The sequence below is a fragment of the Balaenoptera borealis genome (genome assembly GCF_965194805.1).
Source record: "Balaenoptera borealis genome assembly, chromosome: 14".
In the NCBI taxonomy this organism is placed as follows: Eukaryota; Metazoa; Chordata; class Mammalia; order Artiodactyla; family Balaenopteridae; genus Balaenoptera; species Balaenoptera borealis.
The window spans coordinates 45,105,898-45,132,102 of NC_138875.1; the positions used below are offsets into that span (position 1 = coordinate 45,105,898).

The window sequence follows — 26,205 nt, forward strand, 5'->3', positions numbered from 1 at the left end:
AAAACTTAGCCCTGGGACACACAAAATTCAGGGATCAGGTGGAGAGAAAGAATAACTAGTGAAGTAACAGAAGAGGAAGTATTCTGGAAATTAAGTAAAGAAAGTGTTTTCAGAATGAGACAATGAGCGACTCCATTTAATGCAACTGTTCATTTGGGTTGTTATAGGCCCTGTTGCTCTTTTATTATTTATAAGAAGAAAAAAGAAAAAATGTGATTCACACGGCTAAGTTCATTCCAGAAATACTTAATGCCATTAGGAAAGAAAAAACCATACTATTTATCATCCCTAAGTACCTTTTCTGAAGATTGGATCCTGGTAAATAATGAGCCCTTTATTCTGCCAAATAAGCTGCTGAAAACCCTGAAGGCTTTGGTCCAATATATTTGCATCTGTGTTGTGGAAGGTTGAATTGATCACAGGATAAAGGGAAAATAAGCAGGACTTCCAACTAGACAGGATTAAAGAGGTTGACAAGTCCCCTCTCCCAAAAACAACTATAAAACCGACAGAAGTGTGAAAAAAATTGATTCAGGCCTCTAGAAATCTACTAAAGCAAACAACGAAGTGAGAGACACATATTCAGTAAAATAGTGGGATGGGAGTCTCGCAGTTTTACCTGGGGCTGTGCACCTGCCCCATCACAGTTCGGGTGATAAAAAAACCCCACACCTTCACTGCTGGAGAGGGCTGGCATTATTTGGGTGGAGGCTGGAAAAATCTCATCCAGCAACAAAAGGGAAGAGCCTTCAGCAACTCTCCTAGCTTAAAGGTGCAGTCGTGGCTGGGGCAAGTAGCACACCAAAAGACTTAGAAAGATATGTAGCAGGGAGATAGCAATTGATGGACCTGAGAAACATTCCACACATCCCTGACTGTCTGGGACTTGTGTGTATGTGTGGTGGAGACCCGAGAAAGGCCAGCTGTCGAATGAGCTCCTCAAACCAAACACGATTCACCAGCAGAGGGGAGATCCTTATGGGCCTGAGGTGTTGAGTACAACTTGTGTTCAATCACTGACTGACCATTAAGTTATGAAAACCCAAGGGTCGCTCCTAAGACGCCAGGTTAAAAAATAAAAATAAAAAATCTGAGCAGACATATCAGTAGCCTCACACCACAGGGGGGACAAATTCCTCAGATTAAATGTGGGTAGATTAAAAAACCACAACAAACAATCAAACGCAACAACAATAAGAAAACAGCAAGAAAAAAAAAACCTTCAGAGGATAAAAAAGAAAAGAATAATTCAGAGTTGCTAGCATATATTATCTAAGATGTCTAGTTTTCTACAAAACAATTTACAAAACACGCAAAATGAACGTGGTGTGAATCATGCTCAAGTAAACAGCAGTCGATAGCAACAGTCTCTTGAGTGGACCTGCAGGTTGGATTTAGCAAAGACTTCAAATCAGATATTATAAATATATTTGAAGAATTCAAGGGATCAGTACACATACATTTAAGAACTAAAGGAGAATATGTTGGCAATGGCTCAAAAATGGAGAATATTAATAAGGAAAAAAGAATTGTTTTTAAATTTTTTTTTTTTTGGCCGTCCCATGCTGGCACGTGGGATCTTAGTTCCCCGACCAGGGATCCAACTCGCGTCCTCTGCATTGGAAACTCGGAGTCTTAACCACTAGACCGCCGGGGAAGTCCCAAGAAAAAGAATTTTATAGACAGAACTAAATGAAAATTCTAGAAGTGATAAATACACAAACACCCATTGGAGCATTTTTTGTAATACCAAAAAAACCTGGAAGCAATCCAATTATCCATCAATTGCTGAATGACTAAACAAAATGTGGTATATCCATACAACTGAATATTATTCAGCAATAAAAAGGAAAAAAAAAACTTCTGAAACACACTACAACATAGATGAACCTTAACAACATCATGCCAAATGAAAGAAGTCGGACACAAAGACAATATTTTGTAAAATTCCATTTATATGAAACATCTAGAAAATGGATATCTATAAGGACAGAAAGAGGAGAATTAGTTGCGTGGGGCTGGAGTTGGAGTGGGAATTTGACTAGAAAAGAGCGTGAGGGAAGTTTTCATAGTGATGGAAATGTTTTAAAATTGGATTGGGGAGATGGTTGCACAACCTTACAAATTTACTAAAAGAATCATTGAATTCTGTACTTTCAATAGGCAAATGTTATGGTATGTAAATTATTCCTTGATAAATCTGTTTAAAAATAGAGGGAAAATAGATCAATCAATACACAGATCATGGAGGAGATCCCGCAGGGGGTGCAGAGGGAAAGCCGTCACAGAGGTGATGTACAGCTGCACACTTCCTGTGACTTCTCATCATGTGCCGGTGAAATGTGAATGAGGTGAGATGTGGCACTTCTAGGATGAAGTTTAATGGTCAGTGTTTGATTTGCCATGTTGTTTTTTCTTCTGACTCAATGACTGCTGCTCTGTTAGCATTGGTCTTAAGTAAGACTAAAACATGGAACAGAGTCAGAACTTCAGTTTAGGATCAAGACCAGAATTGCAGCTGAGGGGAGTGTTGTTAATCTTGGAGTCTTAGGTTAAAAGAAGCTGTCAAGATGAAGAATAGGGATTAGGAGACTGATGAGTTCTCAACTGTAGGAGAGGATGAAAGAGCCTAGGATTCATCCAGCACCCAACACAGGGAACTTGGGGCTATGTTAAGATTCATTTTATAGCTTTGCCCACATTTCATTATCCTGACCTTTGGGAGAGCCTTTGCTGGCTTCTGTGGATGCCTTACTCATATTAGGCTTAACTCTGTGATGGTTGACTATGGACGTTTTCAAGACTACACTTTAATTAGTCTTTAAAACATGGTTAATGACCAATGATAATCGAGTAGCAGTTTCCAAACCTGAAAACACACCAGAGTAACCTAGGGAGGGTGTTAAAATAGACTTCTTGAGCCTAGCTAATCAAATGAATCAGAATACCTGGTAGTGTAGGGATCTGGAATTTGTATTTTTAATTGATTCCCTGAAGGGAATGATGCAACCTCAAAAAAGAGAGCCACTTCTCTAATGTTATTAAAAATTAATCAAGTATATTTTTTGCTGTTGTTCTCCAACCATGTGCTTTCTTCTTTTTCAATTGGCTTAAATCTAACAATATCTTTCCTTTTTACTTTTCTTTGTTCTTTCTATTACTCTTCAAAATCAGAACAAAGTACACCTCATCAAGCAGAAATGTTCTATTCAGTGTGGACAAAGAATGTTGCCTGCCATTTCAGTAAGCAAAGGGTGTTGCAACCATTAAGTCATCAGATACTGCAGCCAACCCCTGACTGTGTACCCTGAGGGGATTCAGGATGGAGAAAACAGGACACTGGCCCTAGATAGTTAAGGTGCATATCAAAGGAGTGATTTCAATGAGCCAAGACTCTTGCATCTTCCCATACATAGAAAAATGCTAAGTTCATTAACTTACATCCTCAGACTCTCCCTTGAATAAAACATAATTCTCAACTTTTAGGTTGTGCATCTTTTTCCAGTCGACATCAGAAAAGATTTTTTTTTAAATGAGATGTGAAAAGGAAGAAAATATGGACTGTCATTTCATACTTGCGGCCAATTTTCTTTAGGCCAGCAACTTTAAATTATTGATCCAAGAATACAATGACCAGCACACCCTTTCTTGGTAAGGATAGCCCTTTTTCCAAAACTGTAGTACCATGGTGTAGTCTTGATTTTTCTTAATGTTAAGAGAATTCTTAAAAAGTCCCAGATGTTAAGCTCCAAACAGGCATGTGCAAATGTCAGTCAACCTTCTTTCCCTGTTGTTCTCAATTAGAGAGCAGTCATGCGTCTGTTCCCAGTTTGATTTTCAGCTACTGTTTTGGAAGACTTTTAAGTAATGTAAGATATTTAAGTAATAACTCTTACAGGCTCTGTGTTAGATCATATACATCTGTATTTTAAAATAACTGTGTATTATTTTATCATGTTCACCTTATATATAAAAAATCTGAGGCTTAGAAAAGTAACTTGTCAAAGTGGTGGAGTAAGAATTTGAACCCAGGCGGTTTCACTCCTGGGATAGCTGGTTTAACCACTGTGCTGTAGAGTCATTATTCTGGGGAAACTTCATGGTAATAACTAAATATAATGGGGCACAATTGAGTTATTAACCAAAAAAATGATAAAAATAACAGACTATTTCAAAAATTGTTACACTAGGAAAGATTATAAAGACCATCTACCTTAACTTCCTAATTTGAAGATGAGAAAGTTGAGATCAAAAGACATTAAAGTAAAACTCAAAGTCATACTATTAGTAGGAGACTAGATAAACCAGTTCTCCCGATTCCCAATGTAGCGTGCTACTGTTTCAACCTAACAATTTAGATACGTATAAGGATAATCTGGGTTCTACAGTGATAAAATAGATGTAACTAGTGAAGAACTTCTGGCTGCATAAATGAAGTTTGGTCTGCATGTTAATAAACAAAGCAGATGCTTAAGACGAATGTGTTTAAAGCTAACGTATTAAAGGGCAAGGGCTCTAATCTTACAAGCATATGGTGGCTCAAAAGAGATATGAAGACTTTCTGTTTTTCTCATGGGATGTTGACAGCTAGAAAGAGCATCATTCTTACCCTTACAGCAGTGACACAAAATGTCAGACAAACTACAAACTCATGACTATACTTTAAACCCATGAGAGGGCTGATGTCACAGTGCAACTAAGTAACCTGAAAGATAAGAAAAGTACCTCCAGCAAGAGAGGGACGTGAGCACTGGTTTACCTGGGGCAGATGCAACCACACACACTGAGAATAATCCAGCTAAGGAATTCAGTTAAGGGATTTGGGGAAGTCAAGAGTGAGCTGGTGAGAGCATGGAGCCCCTGGGGCCATAGAAGGACAGGTCCACACCCTCTTGCAAACTCTCCTCCAGGAATCTCACCAGGCTCTCACAAAAAAGACTGATGAAAGTCTTGAAAACTTAATGGTGTAGGGGAGGAGGAGGGGAATAGCAGACTTTCCTAGTCTCCATAGGAAAGGCATGAAGCCCTATGAAGATCCTGCTTCTCTCCCCTGTGGAATAAGAGCCTAAAACTTCAGGCAGGGGAGTGGCAAACACTGCTGCACTTACGGCATTGGGGAAAACCATTCTAACTGTGTGTAGGGAACAGTAAAAACCCTCTAGCTTTGGGGAAAAGGCAGGAATATGTGTGGAGCCCAGAAGTACAGCTTGTAAGTGGAGCACTAAAAAGACCACATCCTCAATATTCAGGGACACAGTGCTTGCATAACCTTGTGCTTAATCAGAATAACAGAGATTCCCCCACCCGCTTCTGTCCCACCACACTAACAAGCATTGAGCAACAAGTAACAGTGGAATAATGCTGAGAGAGTTGCAAGAGTGTGGAGCAAGAGACCCTCTCTGAGGCATGGTAGAAAGGGGGAACCTCAAGCTAAAGGTAAAGCAGATATTGAGAAAAAATCCCCTGCAAATCAGTCCCCATGCTAAACACAAGAATTCTCTAGAAGAATTTGAATTCTGTGGTGTGCTGATTTTAACCATAGCAACAAGAAGCCCCAGACCCAATTCAGCCCCTTCCTAGATTAACCCAATTTGCCCCCCAAAAAGGTCTAGTAAAATTTAAAACATATGCTTCTATTAAAAACATAGAAGCTGTTTGCCTTAGTTTCTATTCCTACATACGTTGTCCAACTTTCAACCAAAACTTATGAAGCATACAGAGAGGCAAGAAAAAGTAGTAAACTACCCAGGGAAAAGCAGTCAATCTAATCAAATTCAGATATGACAGAAATGATAGAAGTATCAGAAAAGAAATTCAAAATAACTATGATTAATATGTTGAAGGCTCTAAAGGAAAAGATTGACAACATATATGAACAGATAGGAATTTCAGCAGAGAGATGGAAATGATAAAATGAAATAAAATTAAAATGTTAGAAATGAAAAGTATAGTAACAGAGATGAAGAACAACATTATATGTCTCATTAGAAGACTTGAGACAGCTGAAGAAATAATTAGTCAATAGGCTAATTAGCATTAGGTTGACAGGTATTACCCTAACTGAAACACAAAGAGATCCAAACTGTATTTCTCATTTATTGCTAGTGAGAATGCAAAATGGTACAACCACTTTGGAAAACAGTTTGGTCATTTCTTATAAAGTTAAGCATATACTTACAATATGACCCAGGAATGCCACTCTAATTACTCAAGAGACATAAAAATGTATTTTCCCACAAAAACTTATACATAAATATTTATAACAGCTTTATTCATAATTGTTAAAAATTGGGAAAAACTCAAATGTCTTTCAATGGGTGACTGGATAAACAAACTATGGTACATTCATACAGTGGAATACTACTCAACCATAAATAGGAACAGACTTGATATACACAAGCAACATAGTTGAACCTTGAAAGCATTTGCTAAGTGAAAGAAGCCAAACTCCCAAAACTATATACCATAGGAATCCATTTATATGACATTCTGAAAAAGGCAGAACCAAAGGACTGGAGAACTTATCAGTGGGTAAGGGCTGAAAGTGAGAGGAGGAACTTACTACGAAGAGACATCATAAGGAAATTTGGGGAGACAGTGATGGAACTGTTCCCTATGATGATTTTGATGCTGAATATGATTCAATGTACTTGACAAAATGCTTAGAACTAATTATCACAAAGCAAATTTTACTGTGTGTAAGTTAAAAAATACATTAAAAAATAAAAAGGTGAATTGTTTGTGTTTCTGTACACAGAGTTTGGTACCAGAGTTGTTTTTAGGGCTGGTGATGTTTAGCAAATATACTCTATATATATTTCAGATTTGTTCTTACCAGGGTAAAATTCCAAGAGAGTGCTTTCTCAAACAGCCCTCCCTTTCAGAGAACACTAAATTCGAACTTGAATGAGCTTCTCTCTCTCTTGTTCCATGACCTAGCCAGATTCAACATAATGTGCATTATAATATTTGCTAAATTTAAAAAATCGTTTCTTAACTACTTAACATTTGGATTAATCCTTTTCTTCTTCCTCACAAATATCCATTGTCACTCTCTTCCCATCATTTTACAAGGCATCAGACTGTTTATCCACTAAAAAATGCTTGTGGGTGTGCTAAAGACTGACTCATTCTTTTCCCTACTTCCTTCACCACCACCCATATTTGTCATTAAGTTGCTCCAGTCCTGTGTCTGCAATATCTTCTGAATGAATCTGTTCCTTCTGAATGCTCTTCCTGCCACTACAATATTTATGGCCCTCAATAACTCTCACCTATCTACGTGATGCTTAGCCTTGGTTTCCTCCCCAGTATCTCTTCCTATGGAATCAGGTCCTTCTAAACATTTTAGCCCTGATCCTTAATCTGTTTGTGTGGTTGGTCTCTGTTTCCAAATCTTCCCTGTGATATTTTATTACCACTTGACCACTTTAGGTAAATATGACAACACGTTGGCCAGATCTCATTTTATAAAGGTTTTTTTTTGTCTTAAGGCTAGGGTGAGACTTTTCCCTTATTCAAGTGGCATAAGAAAGATATGATTTTTTTTTTTTTAAGTGGGAGGGATATGCAACAGTGTGAAGACTGGATTTGGAGAGAGAGAGAGAGAGAGAATCAGAATCAGAATCAGAATCAGAAGAGCATTGAGACAGTTTAGGAGAAAGGTAATGAAGGCCTGAGCTAGGGTAGCTACAGTGGGAAGGGAAAAAAGAGACCAACTAAAAAAAGTGTTAAATAGATACAACGTACAGGATTCTAGCAAGGAATTGTTTAAGGAGCATGATGAATAAGGAGCAACCACCAATTGCTATGTGGTTTCCAGTCTTTGTGATGAAGAGGATAGAGATGCTTGTATTGGATGGAGGGAAGAGCAGATGTTGGAGGCATTAGGAAGCATGGGCAGGCTGTACACTTGGAGAGATTGGGTTTGCATCTGTTTCTGGTACTTAATTCCTTATGATAACAAACACATGTCTTTCATTTCTTCCTGTCTTCTTTTGCACATCTCTGTAATAGGGTAATAATACCTACCTAAACAGGATGGTTATGAGGATTGAGTGAGCAACTACATGAAAGGCATCTGCCACACAACGAGTTCTGGACCAATAATTTGAAGTTATTCTTATTCTTATTATGTTGGTTACTGTAAGGAAATAAGTGCCATCTTAATTGTTAGTCAGTGGTAAATGGTCGTCTATCTGCACTAGAATGGACATCAGGCAGCATTTACACAAGGCATTGCCTCATGACCCGGGGAGCTGGACTGACCAGTTGAGAGTCTAGCAGTCCATGCTCGCAAGATGATCTATCTCTGGGAAGAGTCTTCCAGGAGGTTTACTCAGTTGATCCAGTTTGCTGTGATTTGAAGTAATGTGGAAAGGATCCAAAACAAAAAGGGAAATGCAGGGAGGCAGGCTGAAGAATCTAGGTGGGAACTGTCTGCGGAGGAGTCAAGGAGGGCACATTAATGGGAGGCTTCATTAAGGTGTGGGGGAGGGGGAGGGGGAGGGGGTTAGGGTTGGGGCAGAGAGGATCTGCTGGAGCCAGAGCTAGTGCTGTAGACAGGGTGTGGTGTGTGGTGTGTGAGCTGCAGAGGTGCAATCACCATAAAAAAGAGGGAGGTGTCTGAGAAGAGCAGGTGGCGGGAGGGTGGAGATGGGGCGGGGGGGGGCAGGATTGGAAAGGGACAAATGGGAAATTGCTGGGTCTGGTGGGGTGGGGCTCTCCCAATAAATCATTTGCAGTTGCTGGAATTGGCTTGAGTGTCTCTTTCTAGGGCAGCTCTATTGTCAGGGCCCTGCTTCATTTCTCTGTGGGCTTTAATCACTCATTACTCACCTGAGGCAGCCCAGAAGGCTTCATGCTGCTGGTGGGGTGAGAGGCCCGGAGCAGCTGAGTCTATTTTGCTTGAGCAACCACAACAGGATTGCAGTCTGTGGAACATGGATGATGGTATCGGGAATGGGACAGACATTAATTATATCAGGGTGGGACAGAATTATTACTTGAATTTAATTATATTACAAAACTGTGTTGTTCATGAAATTATGTGCATGATACATACGTAAGTATGTATTTAGGTTTTTGTGATAAAAATGTTTTTATTCAGTATTTATAGCACTATGTGGTTGGAATGTAAGAAATAGGAAGGAAGAGGAGAGAGAACCATTGGGGTGAAGAGCACGGCTTTGGTATAAGCTAGAACCAGGTTCAAATCCCAGCTCCACCACATAGCTGCGTGGCTTTAGGCACGTTACTGCTTAACCCCTTTGGACGTTATTTTCCTCACCCATAGAAAGTGAAAAGTAATTCCTATTAAAAGGTCTTATGAGGATTAAATAAAATATGTAGCATAGCCAGACACAGTACATAACAAATGACAGCTGTTATTACTTATTAAGTTTTACGTTAGGTGCTTTTTCTTATCAGTTATTTCACGTATCCTTTCAAAGCCATTGAGGCAAGAGTGTGATTCCAGTTTCACAGAGGAAGGGAATGAGGCTCCGTTGGTTACACTATTAGCTGGAATCACAGAAATGCTGGGTAGCAAGGCTAGCAGTAAAGTTCAAGCCTCTTGACTTCCAAGTCTGATGCCCTTTCCATACACAATGTAAAGGCACAGTGAACTAGGAATCAAGGCAGCCATCCCTCATCTACTCAGCTTTACTTCTCAGGGCAATGTGAAAAGCATCACATATTCCACTGCCATGAAAGGGGGTTGGTGAGGCTGAGTTGGGGGTGGCCATTTCGGCTTAAGAAACTTTTTATAGATCTTCCAACCCTGGAGCATCTGAACATCCAGAACAATTTCCCTGCTTCACTTGTAAAGGATGGGGGTAGGCGGGGTGTGCCTCAAGAGACAGCTGTACAATAGAGACTGCCAAAGATGGACAACTGTGGGAAGAAGTAGGGGTGGACTGAAGTGATACAGCCTCTCTTGCTGCATCAGTAATTGTTTTGAAAAGCAGATAGTTGCCTACAGAGATGCTTTTCATTTTTATCTGTGAAATGGCCGCAGTGACTATAATCCGTATTTTCTAACAAAGATGTTCAACATAGAATGATGCCAGGCAGTTTTGTGAAGCCTCTGCCTATCTAGGAGCATAATCTAGTCTAAGAAATTTGACATCAAAGTGGACATCAATGGCTTGGTAATATCTCCCCTACCCCTGTTATGTTGCTATACTGACTGGAAACCATTGTCCTTAGAAAAAAACCAAATTTTAAAGTATTTCTAGACAAAGTTTGCAAAAGCTGGCTCTTCTTTATCTCTTGGTACTCTTGTCCTCAAACTCCATACTCACCCCAGATCAGACTTCTCTCAGTGTCTCCATGTCTCTCCTGCAGATCTTCACACTTGCCGTTTCCTCCACTTTCCTTTCACTTGGTAATTCTCATCTTTCAGAGAGTAGCTTGGAGGTCGTTCCCACCCGCTAGCTGAGCCTTCCCGCCCACCACCTCCATAAAGTCCAGGTTGGAGTAGCTGGGGGGCGCTCCCAATGCCTGCTCCCCTTTGCTGCCATGGCCCCTTCCACACACCCTGCGGTGCTGTTTGCTTATCCGACCACTGTCATAAGATAACGACCACCTGCCCCCTGAGGGCAGGGCTCACAGCTCCCCTGTTCACCACTGTATCCCCTTAGCCTACCTCCATGCCTGGCACACAGCAGAGTAGGTTCTCCATAAATATTTGTTAAAAGAGTAAAAGTATGCAGAGAAGTTTACTTCCACAGTTTCTGAAACCAGCTTCTCAGGAGGAAAATGGAGTTTAGGAGCAGAGCTTTCCAGCAAATTGTATTCAGCCATAAGACTACAAGCATGCATGTTAATATCTTTATATTTCTTGTTTTTGAATGATAATAATTATTTCTACAAGTTCTGAGTTTTTGCACCAATTTACAAACATGAGCAGTCTTAAACAGGACAGTAGATGGCTCCTGCTTAAAAGTTATGACAGTTACATTCTAGAATTAAAGGGCTTGATTGGGAACTTCTATTTTAAAAACAATATATTGTGGAAAGTGAAAGGAATTATCTTACTGTAAAAATAAAGAAGGAGGGACTTCCCAGATGGCACAGTGGTTGAGAATCCGCCTGCCAATGCAGGGGACACAGGTTCGAGCCCTGGTCCTGGAAGATCCCACATGCCGCAGAGCAACTAAGCCCGTGTGCCACAACTACTGAGGAGCCACAACTACTGAAGCCCCCGCGCCTAGAGCCCGTGCTCTGCAACAAGAGAAGCCACCGCAATGAGAAACCCGCGCACTGTAACGAAGAGTAGCCCCCGCTCACCGCAACTAGAGAAAGCCCGCGCTCAGAAACAAAGTCCCAACAGGAGGATTTTTGATATCTCCAGGAAGGCATTATGGGATTCCTCAATTATAATGATTAAACCACCACCACCGCCCAGCAGAGAAGTTGCAAAATTCAATCAAGTTATTCCAGATTATCTCACCAGCAATCAAGACTTTCACCTGCATTTAGGGTGACGTGGAGCAAGTCTCAACATGGAGGAGCTATGGTGCAATGGTGGAGACTTTTATATAGACGGGTTTGCATAGAAACCATCACTAGCAAGACACCTGGGAGAGACGCAGAGGCTGCTGTGACAGCTTGATGGCTGCTTCACTCTTCAGAAAATGGGCACTGGCCGCAAGCCAGAAATATAACCTGCATTCCTCCATGTAAATGTTAATCACACACCTAAATCTTGCATTTTATTATTAAACTTTGACACATGCATTCCATACATGTGTTAGAATTTTAGATTTTACATAGACTAAAAATTTTGCTTTGGGAACGAATTTTACAAGGTAAGATACATTTAGTGATTGTGGATTTTAATTTTAACCAAACTACTAATTCCATACCTCGAGATGGGTTTAAATGTGCCAACAGGATCATTTTTGCCAAGTGTGGGAGATGGCCTGTTTCTCTGACCTGCCAACCCTGGATTTGCCACGACACTGTGAACTTTGTAATGAAGTCAGTCGCTGATGAAAGGAGCAGGAGAAGCCAGCTGCAGTCTTGGAAGAAAATCAAGTTTTACCTGATTGTATCAATCTAAAAATCAGTGTCTGATTTCTGAGCTCTTCAGAGCAGGGAGATATTTGGATTTAAAAAATAAAGACCCGAAAGAGAGAAAAGGAGGAGATGGTGACACCAGAGCTGCTCTAATGTCACGAGAGGAAATCTGAAATCTGTACAGCAGGGTCAGTGGGCAGGGGAGAACACTTTTAATGGAATTGTCTTATTGAAGACAGTTTATTGCCAAGGTCCAAAATTAGATTTGCAATAAGGAAAATTTCTTGTTGAATGACTCTAAAGGAAGTGACTTTGACTCTCATTCAAAGTAAATGAAAAAGCAGAGACAACAGAACCAACGTCTTGTAGAACTGACTTTGATGAAGCTATTTACTGTAAAAAAAAAACACGACTATTTCTCTTCTTTATTCTCCATTGTGAGATTAATATCTATATCATAATGTTTATTAGCAGAGGAATGGAAGTATGGTACTGTTGTGGGTTATTAAGGGTGCAAGAGAGTAAAGGCAGAAATAATCTAAAAAGTTTAAGAAATGGTTTGTAGGGACTTCCCTGGTGGTGCAGTGGTTGAGAATCCGCCTGCCAATCCGGGGGACACAGGTTCAATCCCTGGTCTGGGAAGACCCCACATGCCACGGAGCAACTAAGCCCATGAGCCACAACTACTGAAGCCCGCGCGCCTAGAGCCCATGCTCCACAACAAGAGAAGCCACCGCAATGAGAAGCCCACTCACCGCAGCTAAGAGTAGCCCCTGCTCACCACAACTAGAGAAAAGCTCACACGCAGCAACGAAGACCCAACTCCGCCAAAAATGAATAAATAAAAATTAAAAAAAAAAAAAAGAAATGGTTTGTAACATTGCCACCTGAAATTCTAGCAGTCACTATTTAATACTTAATTTACAACCATTTCCCAATGGAGCAAAAAGTAAATATGCTTACAGTACAATTTAAGAACATAAGAGCAATGCAAATATTTAGAGACTTTTATCACAGGTAATATTTTTAGGTTGAAGACATCCAACCAATATAAGATTCTGGGAAGTTAGATGTACTTCTAAAATGGGATGTTTCTTCTGACTAGTAATATCTTCATCTGTAGTTTGTGAATTTTATCTTTTCCCAGGATGATAAGTGAGGGAGAGACCAAAGGGAGCAAAGCAAATGTATGTTTCATTTGAGAGTATGCCAAATACACAGTGATTCACAGCGTCCTAATCAGACAGACCTGACAGCTCACTAAAAAAAAAAAAGTTTCACCCCACCCACCCTGGAAACTGTTCTTTGCTAAGCTCATCATACTGACAACTACTTTCTAGACATGTCTCTGTGCTTATTCTTGATTGGCAAGGAAATTATACAAAAATGGTGACCAAGGCAGCTTAAATCATTATATAACTTTATTGCTGGCCTTTGTGATAGATTCAGCTATGAGTATAGATTTTTTTTTTAATTCAAGGACTAACTTCATTTATTTATGGCTTTTTGATTTGCTCTGCATTTTCTCTAGCGTTTTATATGACTTATATACTTTTGAGAAAAATTGTGATAAACATTTCTACTCACATTTCTTTTTCACATCTAATTCTGTAGGATTACATAGGTTAAATAAATTTATGACTTAGAGGAACTTTAAGAGTCATCTCATCTATACATCTCATTTTATACATGAGCAAAATAGAGGCCTTATCTACTGTCAACACAGGATTGGGTTTTTGCCAGGACAAAAAATCCAGTCTCCTCTACTAATACTCTGATTTTTAAGAACAGCATTATTTCACAAGTTATATAAAATGAATACACTGTGCAAATTATTGCTGATGAAATCTGCAGAAAAATTATACATTTGAGTTGACATTTCTGGTTTCCCCAGATGGCAGTGCTTCTGAATCAGAAAAACAAAGCAACAAAATAAAACAGTCAAAGGACCCAACATAGACCTGCTGACTTAGAATCTGGTAAGGTTGGTCCAGGCATTAGTATATTATGAAAAACTCTCCAGGTGTTTCTAAAATTATAAGTATGGATCCACTGTTTGAGAAATAGTAGGTGTTGAATAGGCACATGTTTGCTTTCCAAGGTGGTTCAACAGAAAGTAGGCTAAAGTAGCTAAAGTATCTGGCTACTTGAGGAATGCAATTGTGAAATTTTAGTTTGGTGAAAATAATTTTCAGTTTCAAGCCTTTTCTTTCCTGGACCTTTCTTGTCACTATTTCACTTACGGCATATGTAAGAGAACCTCTGAGCTCGATTAACAGGCATGTCCACTTAATTTTTACAGAGGAATTTACAACGGACTCTGTGGCAAAAATGAATGTTGGAAGATTTTAAAATGAGAACACAGTGTTTGGACTAAATTCTGAATGAATAACCAATAGGAATTAATGAAGGGTACATTCTTAAAAAATAGTAGTATAAGGATGTCTATAGTTGATTGGTGTCCAAGAATAACATAAAAACAAAACAAAACAAAACCCCAAAAAACCCCAAAACCAAAAACCAGAAACCATAGCACCTTAGGCCATGTTATTGATTAAATGGCATCAGGCAAAATCACAGGCCAAGCTTGCTGTGTAGAGGAAACATATCACATAGGATGTTATAAACCCCAGTTTTCCAAGATCTTTTCCATTCTCTTCCTAACCGTGCCCCTGCTCACCACTTAAACGAGCTACAGAATTAAAAGACCAAGAAAGATGTTTCTGATGGTGTCACATTTTGATGATTCAAATAAGCCAGAGCCAGATACCTTGGCCCCCAAGGACAGTCAATAGTTGTAGGGGACAACTATAGCCTTCTCCCCTTAACACTCTTCCATTTTCCTGGGAGCCGTACTTCTGTTCCTCTGAAAATTCATCTTCTTTTCCTTTTAAGCCCGTATTTGCAGAGGGAGATGCTAATCATAATATCCCTCTCACCCAGCCACAGGGGTAGACACATGGCTCAAGAATATCTGCACATGGTCTTCTTGGGGTTGATTAAAATGGCAGTTAAAAGAAGAAAGCCCTCTCACCTCTGCTGGTGAAGGCACAAGACCATCTTCTGCAGAGAGAGTGAAGGCAAAGGGAGGGACTGGAAATAGAGCAAGGCAGAGAGAGGCCTGCGCTGAAGTCCCTGTCCTGTCATCCTGTGAGTCTCCTACCCCTCCTGTCTACCCCGCTTCTTATTTTTTTGTGAATCAATAAGCTTTCCTTTTTGGCCTCAAAACCCAGTTTGGATTCGGTTTATATAATTGCAACCAAAAGAGTTTTAATTCAATAAAAATTCAAAATGCCCTTAGATTTCATACACCATTTAGGGAAAATCCACTTTGTTTGACTTTCTCATATAATGCACTTGTTGGGGAAAGGGGATGGCAGAGGCAAATTTCTTGCTGACTCTTCTCACATAACTTTTCACTGCTGGCTATTCTCTGGAAAAAATAGGAAGCTAAAACAGCAACAACAACAAAAGCCAAGAGAGGGACACTAGATGCAAGAGTAGATTTCAATAGTTATTACTAAATGTATTTCGTATTTGGCATAAATGCGAGTACCTACACACCTCAATTTCCTACAGACTAAATTTAATACTGTATTTTCATTTCAAAATACCAGTGGTTTTGGAAAAAGTTTGGCAAGTAATCTAAATTCATTATTCATACATTTGTAAGTTCCGATAGTATGTTAGATGTGCATTTCTTCAATTGAACTATATTTTATCTATTGGGTTAGTTATAATATAATAAATAACATTTTATCAAAATCTTCTAAGTGATTTTTTTTTTCCACTTAACCAAAGCACAGAAACTTTAATTGAATCAGAATTATATGTGTCAAGAACCTGGGCAGTACACTCTTCTTCACAGCACCAATTCCTTTTGAGGGGGGAATTTCACAAGCCATCTGAGTAAGTGTTCCAGCTCTACTCGACTGGTTACAGAGATGTTCCAAGCATAGGCCCATCAGCATCAATATCTGGGCATACTCAGACTTCTGGTTTAGTGCCACTTTTCCTCCCACTCCCTTATATCCCAGGAGGGTCTCACAGCCAGCAGGTAACTTACCCCTCCCCACCCCACTAAACCCTGGAAAACCCTGGAGTGCCTTTTCACAGCTCCTGCTTCTCGGCCCCCTTCTTCTGGAAGGCAGTCAAGTGATTTGAAATGATTGATGTTCTTGCCAGAGTCTGTCACTTTCATGTCCCATTTTGTCCATAACCTTAGTTCTGGTTTACATTTGACCTAACATATTAAACATTTTTAAACTTTCAAGCAACAAAATATCCCAAGATGTCTAATGTTCTGAACAATAACTATCATTATTTTTAATGCCTTAGTCTTTTTTATTATTTTTATTAGTTGATCACGATTCACTTGTCATATTTACAGTCATGTTTATGTATATTGTGTTTTTATTCACCATCAGCCTGTTGACACAGCCTTTTGTAGTTTTAGTCTCTAGAGTCAAGTGTTTGAGTCATAATCGAAGGGCCAATGCATTTTTAGAGTTTGCTGAATGCCATGTTTCTTGCCTCATGGGAAGACACGAAAGATATGTCATATGGCCACAGGTGATGCTGATTGCAGTGTCACTTTGTGTTTATGACAGGCATGGGGAAAATCTCTGCAGGAATGTGGCTGCGTTTCTCGTCAGTAAGGTACCTGTTGAACATTCACTAAGTGCTCAGCATTTGAGACAGCAGTTGTTGGAAGAGTCAAAATGAGTGTCGGGCATGGTTCCTTTGAATTAATATACATAACACAACCAGTAAACAAGGACTAAATTATACTTTTCACTAGAAGTTCAGAAAAAGAAAAATATAGGCTAGAACTGTTTGTTGGAAAAGGTAGGAACTGTACAGTTCCGAAATGAGTGACATGTATAGACAGAAAAAGAGGAAGAAGACATTCCCAGTACTGGGCTAACCCCTCTCGGAAGTGGAAACCTGTATAATATCCCAATCAAAGGATTAACCCACCCATACTTGTCCTCAGTAGTGGCAAGGAACTCAGTAGCCTATGGGGATACTCATCCCATCCTAAACAGTGTAATTAGAAGGTTCTTTCTTATGTTTAATTGACATCAATCTGAACTGAAAGTTTTGGTCCCATTTGGTTGTTGGGCCCCTGTCCTCTGCAGGCAGGTCATACAATCTGATTCCTTGCCAGGCGTTATCAAGCTCCTGTCTTCTCATCTTGTGTTCCTCCAAAAAAGGAGTGTTAGGGACCTTGAGGCTTCCTGAAATTGCAAGAAAATTCCTGTGCCACTGAGGACTTGATAAGGTGAAGAAGATGCTTTAACTTTTGACATTTCTTTAGAAGAATAGAATCCATCTTAGAATTTTCTTTTGGTGTGATAAAGGGAAAAGGGAAATGAACAGACTGAGACTTGAACTTCTTGAGAACTTATGTGTTCCAGGCCCTTCGAGGGGGGTGTGTAGAAGTGGGAGGAGGGGTGTACTTTACTTATATTACTGCATTTAATCCTCATAACAACACAGTAGAGTAGATGATATTATCCATATTCCTTATGAGAAACTTAAGGGTTAGAGAAGGTAAGCAAAGCTGAACATTCTCTCTTTACTCATTGTGGCTTTCTATTTCCCTTCTTCTAAAGAAAGATCTTTATGTATAGAATTATGCACTGAGGTCAAAGTGATCTTAGAGATCATATATGTTCTTACACAATCCAGAACACTTTTGAGATTGACAGAGATCAATGTTATAATTATGGCCTAACAAAGGGTACAAACTAGGACTGTCTGGGCAAACCTGGACTTCCGGTCACCATAACTTAAAGTCACTTCTAGGCTACCAGGAGGTCCTACCTAGGGGTGCTGTAGCTTAGGGACTTGATCGTAGTAATTGCAGCTTTTGTTTCTAACTCTCATGGGACCATCTCCATGCACACTATGAGAAAATACTTCTTATATCAACATCCACTCAAGAAGTTAAGTTTTTTTGTTGTTTTTGTAAGGGATACATTTTCACCTAAATCTACTTGAGTTCCTGACAAAATTCCAAACAAAAGAGGACTTCTCTAACTCTCCCAGAACAATGGTTGGGGTGGAGCTCAGTCCTACCTGGCATTGTGTGTGAGACGGATGGGACAGCTCACTTTTGGCCTCTCTTTCACTGGGTTTCCCAAGGGTTGAACTGGTTGGAGCTGTTTCCCAGCTCTTTTCTCTGTCCTGTGCAATTGCTATCCCAATACATCTCAGGGAAAGGTGAAATTAGTATTTATAGAATCCCTTTGAGATCCCTGATGAAAGATGATTTGATAGTATAAGATATTATTATAATCAACAGACCCTGGGATTGTATCCTTGAGGGTTCTAAGTGACACTCTCTCAACATGAACACCATATGAAGCAATGAGCCTCAAATATCCACCTGGTAGCATCTTTTAATGAGTATCATTATTTTGGATCAGCAAATGTTTAGTCAATTCATAATGAGAAATGCTCTGTGTGATCATTACTTAACAAGAAACTAAAATTTGTTCTACATGCACAGAGAGACTGAATCATATTTTGAATTGGGATAAGTACTAATAATGCAAGTAGAAACTTGTTCAATTATATGCCTTGGAAGAGCCAACTACCAAACAGAAGGAGACTAAAGTTGTCAGCATTATCCCAAATGATTCCAGATTGGATAAGCCAAATTAATAGAAACTTGTCCAGTTTACTTTACTCTCTTTCAAAACTTGCAAGTCTTAAAAGGAATGCTAATTGTCACCCTATGTTAAACTAAAAAACAAGGAAGTTGAAGCTGACTATATTCTATTATTATGCAATTTAAAGATATAAAATTATAAAACTCAATGTGGGAAAATGATTTGACTGTTCAATTTATCTCTTTTTCTTAGTTCCCATTAATTTACAGATTTGGAGCATCATTCTTTGGCTCAGTTATATTTAGGATGATCTGAGGGGTCCTGGTACTAGGTTAAGTGGTAAAATTATAATATATTGCTTAATATAGCAATAGACATTTATGTTTATGAACATTTTCCATTGCTTGGCATTTGAAAATATATATATATATTTTTTAGAGTTTTTCTTTTAATTAATTAATTTATTTATTTATGGCTGCATTGGGTCTTTGTTGCTGCATGAAGGCTTTCTCTAGCTGTGGCTAGCGGGGGCTACTCTTCATTGCGGTGCACGGGCTTCTCATTGCGGTGGCTTCTCTTGTTGTGGAGCATGGGCTCTAGGTGCGTGGGCTTCTGTAGTTGTGGCACAAGGGCTCAGTAGTTGTGGGTTGAGGGCTCTAGAGCGCAGGCTCAGTAGTTGTGGTGCACGGGCTTAGTTGCTCCACGCCACGTGGGATCTTCCCGGACAAGGGCTCGAACCTGTGTCCTCTGCACTGACAGGCGGATTCTTAACCACTGTACCACCAGGGAAGCCCTGAAAACATATTTTAATACACAAAGCCTACTTCAAAACCAAAATACTTGCTTCCAAGGATGTATAGTGAGACGCTTTGCACAATCGTTTCTTACATAAGTGACAAAAGGTACTTTAGAGCACCTACAAATACTTGCAAAAGATATTGTAAGAGGACACTAATGGATTTTTTAGAATAAATTTATTTATATTTTATTTATTTTTGGCTGTATTGGGTCTTCGCTGATGCACGCAGGCTTTCTCTAGTTGCGGCGAGCGGGGCTACTCTTTGTTGCGGTGTGCGGGCTTCTCATTGTGGTGGCTTCTCTCGTTGCGGAACACGGGCTCTAGGCGTGCGGGCTTCAGTAGTTGTGGCACACGGGCTTCAGTAGTTGTGGCACGGGGGCTCAGTAGTTGTGGCGCACAGGCTTAGTTGCTCTGCAACATGTGGGATCTTCCCAGACCAGGGATCAAACCCATGTCCCCTGAACTGGCAGGTGGATTCTTAACCACTGCACCACCAGGGAAGTCCTGGATTTTTGATTTTGTAAAGTTCTTTGCCTATAGATTATTAGGGTTAGGTTAGTTATACCAATCTTTTTGAGGTATAACTTTAGCTCTCTTTCACAGGAAAAGAGATTTTTTTTGCATTTTCCAATCTGTTTATTTGTTATATCAAAGGAAAACTTGAGCTCTAAGGTGAACAAACTCATTGTTTATGCTGGGGTTCTGGTACCCAGGACTGCAGAATATAAGTAAAGAGAATCACTTTGCAGTTATTTCAGTACTGCAGGACAACACAAAAAATTCACGTGCAGAAAAGTTGTAAAGCAGAGGTTTGCAAACTATAGCTTTAAATACTGCCTGTGGTTCTTGCTAAATATGCATTTTCCTTGATCCCTCTCCTTCCCCCATCCCAGGACAGATTTCATCTGATCTGGAATGAGATCAGGAATATCAGGTTTACCAAGCACCTGGGTGTTTCCCAACGCTCCTAGTACACATGCCACTTTGAGAACACTCCTTCAGGTTATCAGTGACTAGAACAAAGGCTGGAAATTTAAGACAGGTGTGGCAAAGGTAGCAATAGAATGTTTCTTACAGCCTGGTCCAGCCAGGGTGGAGATAGGCATGGATAGAACCAAAATTATCACATTTTATTTTCTGCCATTTCACTTCTTTTTCTATCAGTTCCTCCCCCAAATCCACTCTCCACCCCATATGCCCTTCAGATTTCTCTTCATTTTCCTAGGATGATAACTGATATAAGTTTACAATGAGTCCCTTTCAAAGGACGTGCTTTCACCATAATAGGGTACTCTTGAAATATATTCCTCATCAACAGCTCCTCTATTTATTAGAGAAGTTTAGTGTAATGGTTGAAGCCAGGATACCTGGATTCAAATCCTGCCTCTGTCATGTACTTGCTATATGCCCTGAGACAGTTACTTTATAAAGCCTTAAGTTTGTTATCTTTAAAAAGCAGATAATAGTAACATCTATGTCATAAGATTTATACATATATAATACATATATTTAATAATATGTTATATATATATTTATGTATAATATATATATATAAACTTAGAAGAGCATGAAGAAAATGTCAAAGTTGTATAAATGTTACTTATTATTTGTTGTGTTTAAGCCAGTGGACAAGTTATCTGGGCCTAAATACTTGGTGTGAAACTTGAGTAAGCTTTTGAGTCTTGGATTAGGGAAAAGAAGAGTATTCTTCAGGAACCATTGGCTTCTCTCTATAAACATAAATAAATAAATAAACATTCTCTCTATAAACATAAATAAATCCATAGTAACCAACTTAAAGAAGGCATGGGAGAACTGTGAAAATAAGAAGTGGGATACTTGTGAATGAAGCTGAGTCTCTCCTATCGATGTGTAAAGCAGTAATAAAGAATTGTTTCAAAAGATACACAGAAAGCCATTTGACAGAATTTGGCAGCTATTCCTAACAACATTTTTGTAATATTTTTAACAGAGGAAGATAAATACATTGCCTTAACATTAACTAAGTTCTCCCAGCCTAACAGGCAAGCTCATATTTGTCTTATTGCCTGATCAGGGTCACTAGCGATGGTTGACTATCGTGAAGAGATTATCTTGGCATCTGACACCAGACCTTTGCCTTAGGAGAAGAATGCCCTTCTTCAAGGAAATACTTTGATAAGCTTGTTGACATAAGGTGAGGACTTAAAGCAAAGACTTAAAGCCAAGAGATAAGGAAACAATGGATAAACCACTCTACATTAGAAATAAACTTGAATTTAAAGGAGAATTGAGAAGAGATCAGAGCAGAAAATAGAAAAGGAAAGAACAGGAAGTAGAGAAAAGGGAGGGAATTCAAACCAGACAACATAGGTCAGAGCTGGAGAATGACAGAAGCTACTCTGAAATTCCTATCATGTGTTTGGGTAAATCACGGGATTTTAAGAAGAAGCGTTTTTTAATATTATAACGTTTTGTTTTGTTTTCTTGTTTTCGCTTCCTAATTTCTCCCACCCACTCCCTCATCTCTCCAAACCTGGTCAATAAAGGGCTGGGACTGTAAAGGACAATGTGGCGGACTGGACACTCACTCACAGAAAGGATGGTCAGGCAACTCCACGTGGTGAAGAGCAGGAAAGCAATGACAGGCTATAGCAAAGCTGAATGGTACAGAGGAGCAGGACAGGGTTGCCCTGACTCCGGAGTGGCCAGGACCACCTTCTTCCTTCCTAATTTAATAAATTATATGTGTGTATATATATATATATATATATATATATATATATATATATATACTCACATATATATGTTATTGTGTATATATTATAGTATATATGTGTATTGTATATACATGTTATATATGTATATGTATGCATATTATTGTATATATGCATATTGTATATACATATTGTATATGTATATTGTATATACATTATGTATACATATATTGAGCATATATTATGTCTCACACTGATTACGTACTCTACACATATTATCACTTAAGCCTCACAAGAACCTCTCAGATTGGGACTATTATTATGCCTTTTATATAGACAAGAAAACTGAGGCACAGGCAGGCTAATTCACTTGCAAGATCATACATCTAGTAAACAGCAGAACCAGGCTGTGTGAAAAGGTCCCCTGATCTAGAGCGCAGTACAACGCTCTTAACCACAATACCCTAAAGCCCTGGTTGACTTTGAAGATGGAAGGGTGAAAGCTGGGTGATGCATGAGAGCCACAAAGTCAAAAGTTCAATGGGATGACCTGCCAGTGGTGTGAGATGCCCTGGGAGTGCCAGAGACAGGGCTTTTGCTCCTGGCTCCTGGCTCGGTTTTGCTGCTCACGGTGGCATGATATGTTGGATGGCCAGCTCCAGTTAAAGCAGGTAGAGGCAGAGTAGAAAATACTTAAGGGTAAAATGGGGTTGTTCTGGGACTTCCCTGGCGGTCCAGTGGTTAAGACTTCGCCTTCCAATGCAAGGGGGGCGGGTTCGATCCCTGGTGGGGGAGCTAAGATCCCATGTGCCTCGTGGCCAAAAAACCAAAACATGAAAAAGAAACAATGTTGTAACAAATTCAGGAAAGACTTTAAAAATGGTCTACATCAAAAAAAATCTTAAAAAAAAAAAGGCTGTTCCAATGGAATTCAGAAATGAAAGAAAAATGCTTTTTCCTCACTATTACGTAACATTATTCTGACAAGTATAATAAGACCTACAACAGAAAAAGAGTTAGAAAATCACAAAGAATTGGAAAAGAATGGAGAAAAATTGTTGCTGTTTGCACATAACATTTTAATCAATACATTACTGTGCATGAAATTAGTAAACAACCAATAGAGAGTTGTGTATTGGTGCTTCACAGGAACCTCTGTGAAACACATCTTTATAATTTATTTTATAGAAATATTTATAGTAAGCTGACTACAGTTCCGACTATAGAATACAGGTTTAGTCATTCTTATAAATTCTTTTACCTTGTTTATAACGGTTTGAGTTTACCCTTAAGGTGTTGTGAACTATAAATACAGTCTTGATAAGTCAAAATGGATGTCCAGAAACTAAACAGCACCAGCTAGTATTTCTGTCCCAGTGGATAGTAGAAAAAGAATAATTAAAAATACGTTTGTTAAAATGAATGCAAAGAAAAAGGAATATGTAAATCAACATATTTTGGATACAGATGAATAAAATCTCTCTCTCTCTCTCTCTCTCTCACACACACACACACACACACACACACACACACACACACACACACAGGACATGGGGTCCAGGAGGTACCTGTGTGTGAAATAGATAAAGGAACTCTTCCTTCTGGCAGATGCAGCTTCACCCCAGGGCACACAATTGATGTGAGGAGACCATGGCCAGACTTCACCTCCCACTCGCCCTTCCCCAAGTGCCCTTACTCAGAGCTCAAGCCAAACAAACACGTGCAGTAGATTTGTGGAAAGAGAACTTACTACCAACAACAAGAATACAATATAAAATGGTTCGGAATGACTTGAATAAGATATCTGCATAATCTATATGAAAAAATGCACAACTTTACTGATAAATATAAAATAATAAATTGAGAGTCATAGCTGATGACTAAATTGGAAGAATGAATATTTTCAAGGCATCAACTGTTCATGCAAATGTTGACAGACTTTGGAAACTCCAACTAAAATACTGCGTTCTGCAGCAGAGGCCCTGGGGGATATAAAGTGTGTTTCTCAGATCAGAAAACTCACTATTGACCCTTTACGGACCACAACACAATCCCACAGAAATATTCATCTTCTTCACCTCTTCGAGTCTCTATAAAGGACACTGCTTACTAAATGGAGAAACCTTATAAGCAACAGGGAAAGGAGAAAGGAAGCTGAAAGGCTGAGTATTTATTGCAAATAGACCGACACTGTTCAGATGATAAGATGGAACCAATAATAACAATATTGTCAGTAGACTTTAAGCAAAGCACATTACCCTCCACAATATGGGTGAACCTCATCTGGTCAATTGAAGACCTTAAGAGCAAAGACAAAATTTCCCTGAAATGGAAGGAATTCTCCTCAAGACTGCAACATAAAAAACCCTGCCTGAGTTTCTAGACTGTTCTTCTGCAGAATTTGGACTCAAGACAACATGAACCCTTACCTAAATTTGCAGTTTGCTGGCCTGCTCTATAGATTTCAAAATTGGCAGACTCCACAATCACCTGGGCCAATTCCTTAAAATAAATCTGTTTTTCTCTTCCAATCTGCAGAGACACACACACGCATTATTGGGTACATATTTTTTCTGTTGGTTCTGATTCTCTGAAGAACTCTAACACCAGACCCAACTTTGATTATAGGTCTACAGGCAATGAGAAGAGAATGGGTAGATTTTGAAAGAGAATGCTTGTTCCCAGGAAGGAACATTCATCTTAAAGTTTTGCCTTCTAAGGCTACTTCCGATTGTCTTGGCTTGGGTTGTCCCAGAAGCAGAGCCTGAGGTAACGTAGATCCTTGAGTGCATGTTGTTTATTTGGGAAGCAACTCCAGGGAGACAAAGTAAAGGGCAGAGGAGAGAAAAATGGGGGAGGGAAGAGCCAATACACGGGTACATTACTTAGTTGGTTACCACCGTAGGTGACTTGTGCTCAGTCCCATGTCAACATCTAAGAAGCCTTATGAAACATCCCCCAGAACTTTCTGGCCAGAGAATGAAAGAGAGAATTACTCATCCACTGGTTTGCATCCTCCATTGTTCAAGATTGTGCTTCGTATTGTGCATACAGGGGCACCATGTGTATTTAGTACTCCCATAATGAACCTTGAAGCTTGTCACTCAGAACCACTTGAGGGGTAAGATAGTAAACTCAAACATTCTGTTCTCTGACCGTAACCAATCTTCTGGAATTCAATCCTCTCACTTTCTTTTATTTTACCAGCTTTCCAACTCCTAATCTTTGATTCTTACCTTTTGTCCCATTCACGGTGCTCTACTGGTTTCAAGTAGGTTCAAATCCTGTCTCCACCACTTGCTAGCTCTGTGACCTTAAACTCTCTAGGCCTCAGTTTTCTTGTCTATAAAATGGGATAATAACAGTACCAACTTTATAAAGTTGCTATGAGCATGGTTGAGATAATGCACATAGAGCATTTAACAGTGTCTGATACATAGAAACCAGTCAATAAATGATAGCTGTTATGACTATGATGGTAATTATAATAACGATGCCAGCTTAGGTACTACAGTTCATCACTTCATTTACTCTCTTACCTTTTGACCCTTAGGTTTCTGCTGGTCCTGACCAATAAACTTCAAACTTGAATTTATGGTCTCTTCATCTCAGGTGAACTGTTCAAGCATAATTACCAAGAAAGGAAGATTAGGACCCATACCTTATTCATGTTCCCAAGCTTTAGCTAGAGTAACTCTACTATTTTTCTACACAGTGGTTATTGCAAAGGCTTACCATTTGCCACTGACTTCCGTTGCTATCTCACTGTTTTTGGAGCGATGTCTTTGCTTATTCTGAGCAGAAATTTAAATCAAGACAAGGAATACCTCAAAACCATCCTCTATGGCATCTTTATCCATTCTCTCCTCCTTTCCTTGTATCTCAGAAGACACTCTGCATCATTATCTAAATCTAAGAATTCAACATTTGTTCTTGCTTCATTGATCAACAAACCTATTTTTACCTAGATGTGCAGGTCAGCATGCGAGACCCTGCCCCCAAAGAGATCTGTAACCGACTGACTGCCTGGCTTTTGATCTTTGCTCTGCCACTTTCTAGTAGTGTA

The 26,205-nt window shown here is 39.4% G+C and overlaps 1 long non-coding RNA gene across 3 annotated transcripts in view; it reads left to right on the forward strand.

Annotated features, from left to right (window-relative positions):
* The first annotated feature begins 928 nt into the window (after positions 1-928).
* The window catches only part of LOC309610879, a 35,598-nt gene continuing 10,321 nt past the window's right edge, over positions 929-26,205 (forward strand). For 2 of the 3 annotated variants that reach the window (XR_014234194.1, XR_014234195.1), the window contains exons 1-2: positions 929-8,987; positions 15,826-15,933. This is a non-coding gene — a long non-coding RNA (uncharacterized lncRNA). The remainder of the gene's footprint in view (positions 8,988-15,825; positions 15,934-26,205) is intronic. The other variant, XR_014234196.1, reaches the window with a different exon arrangement.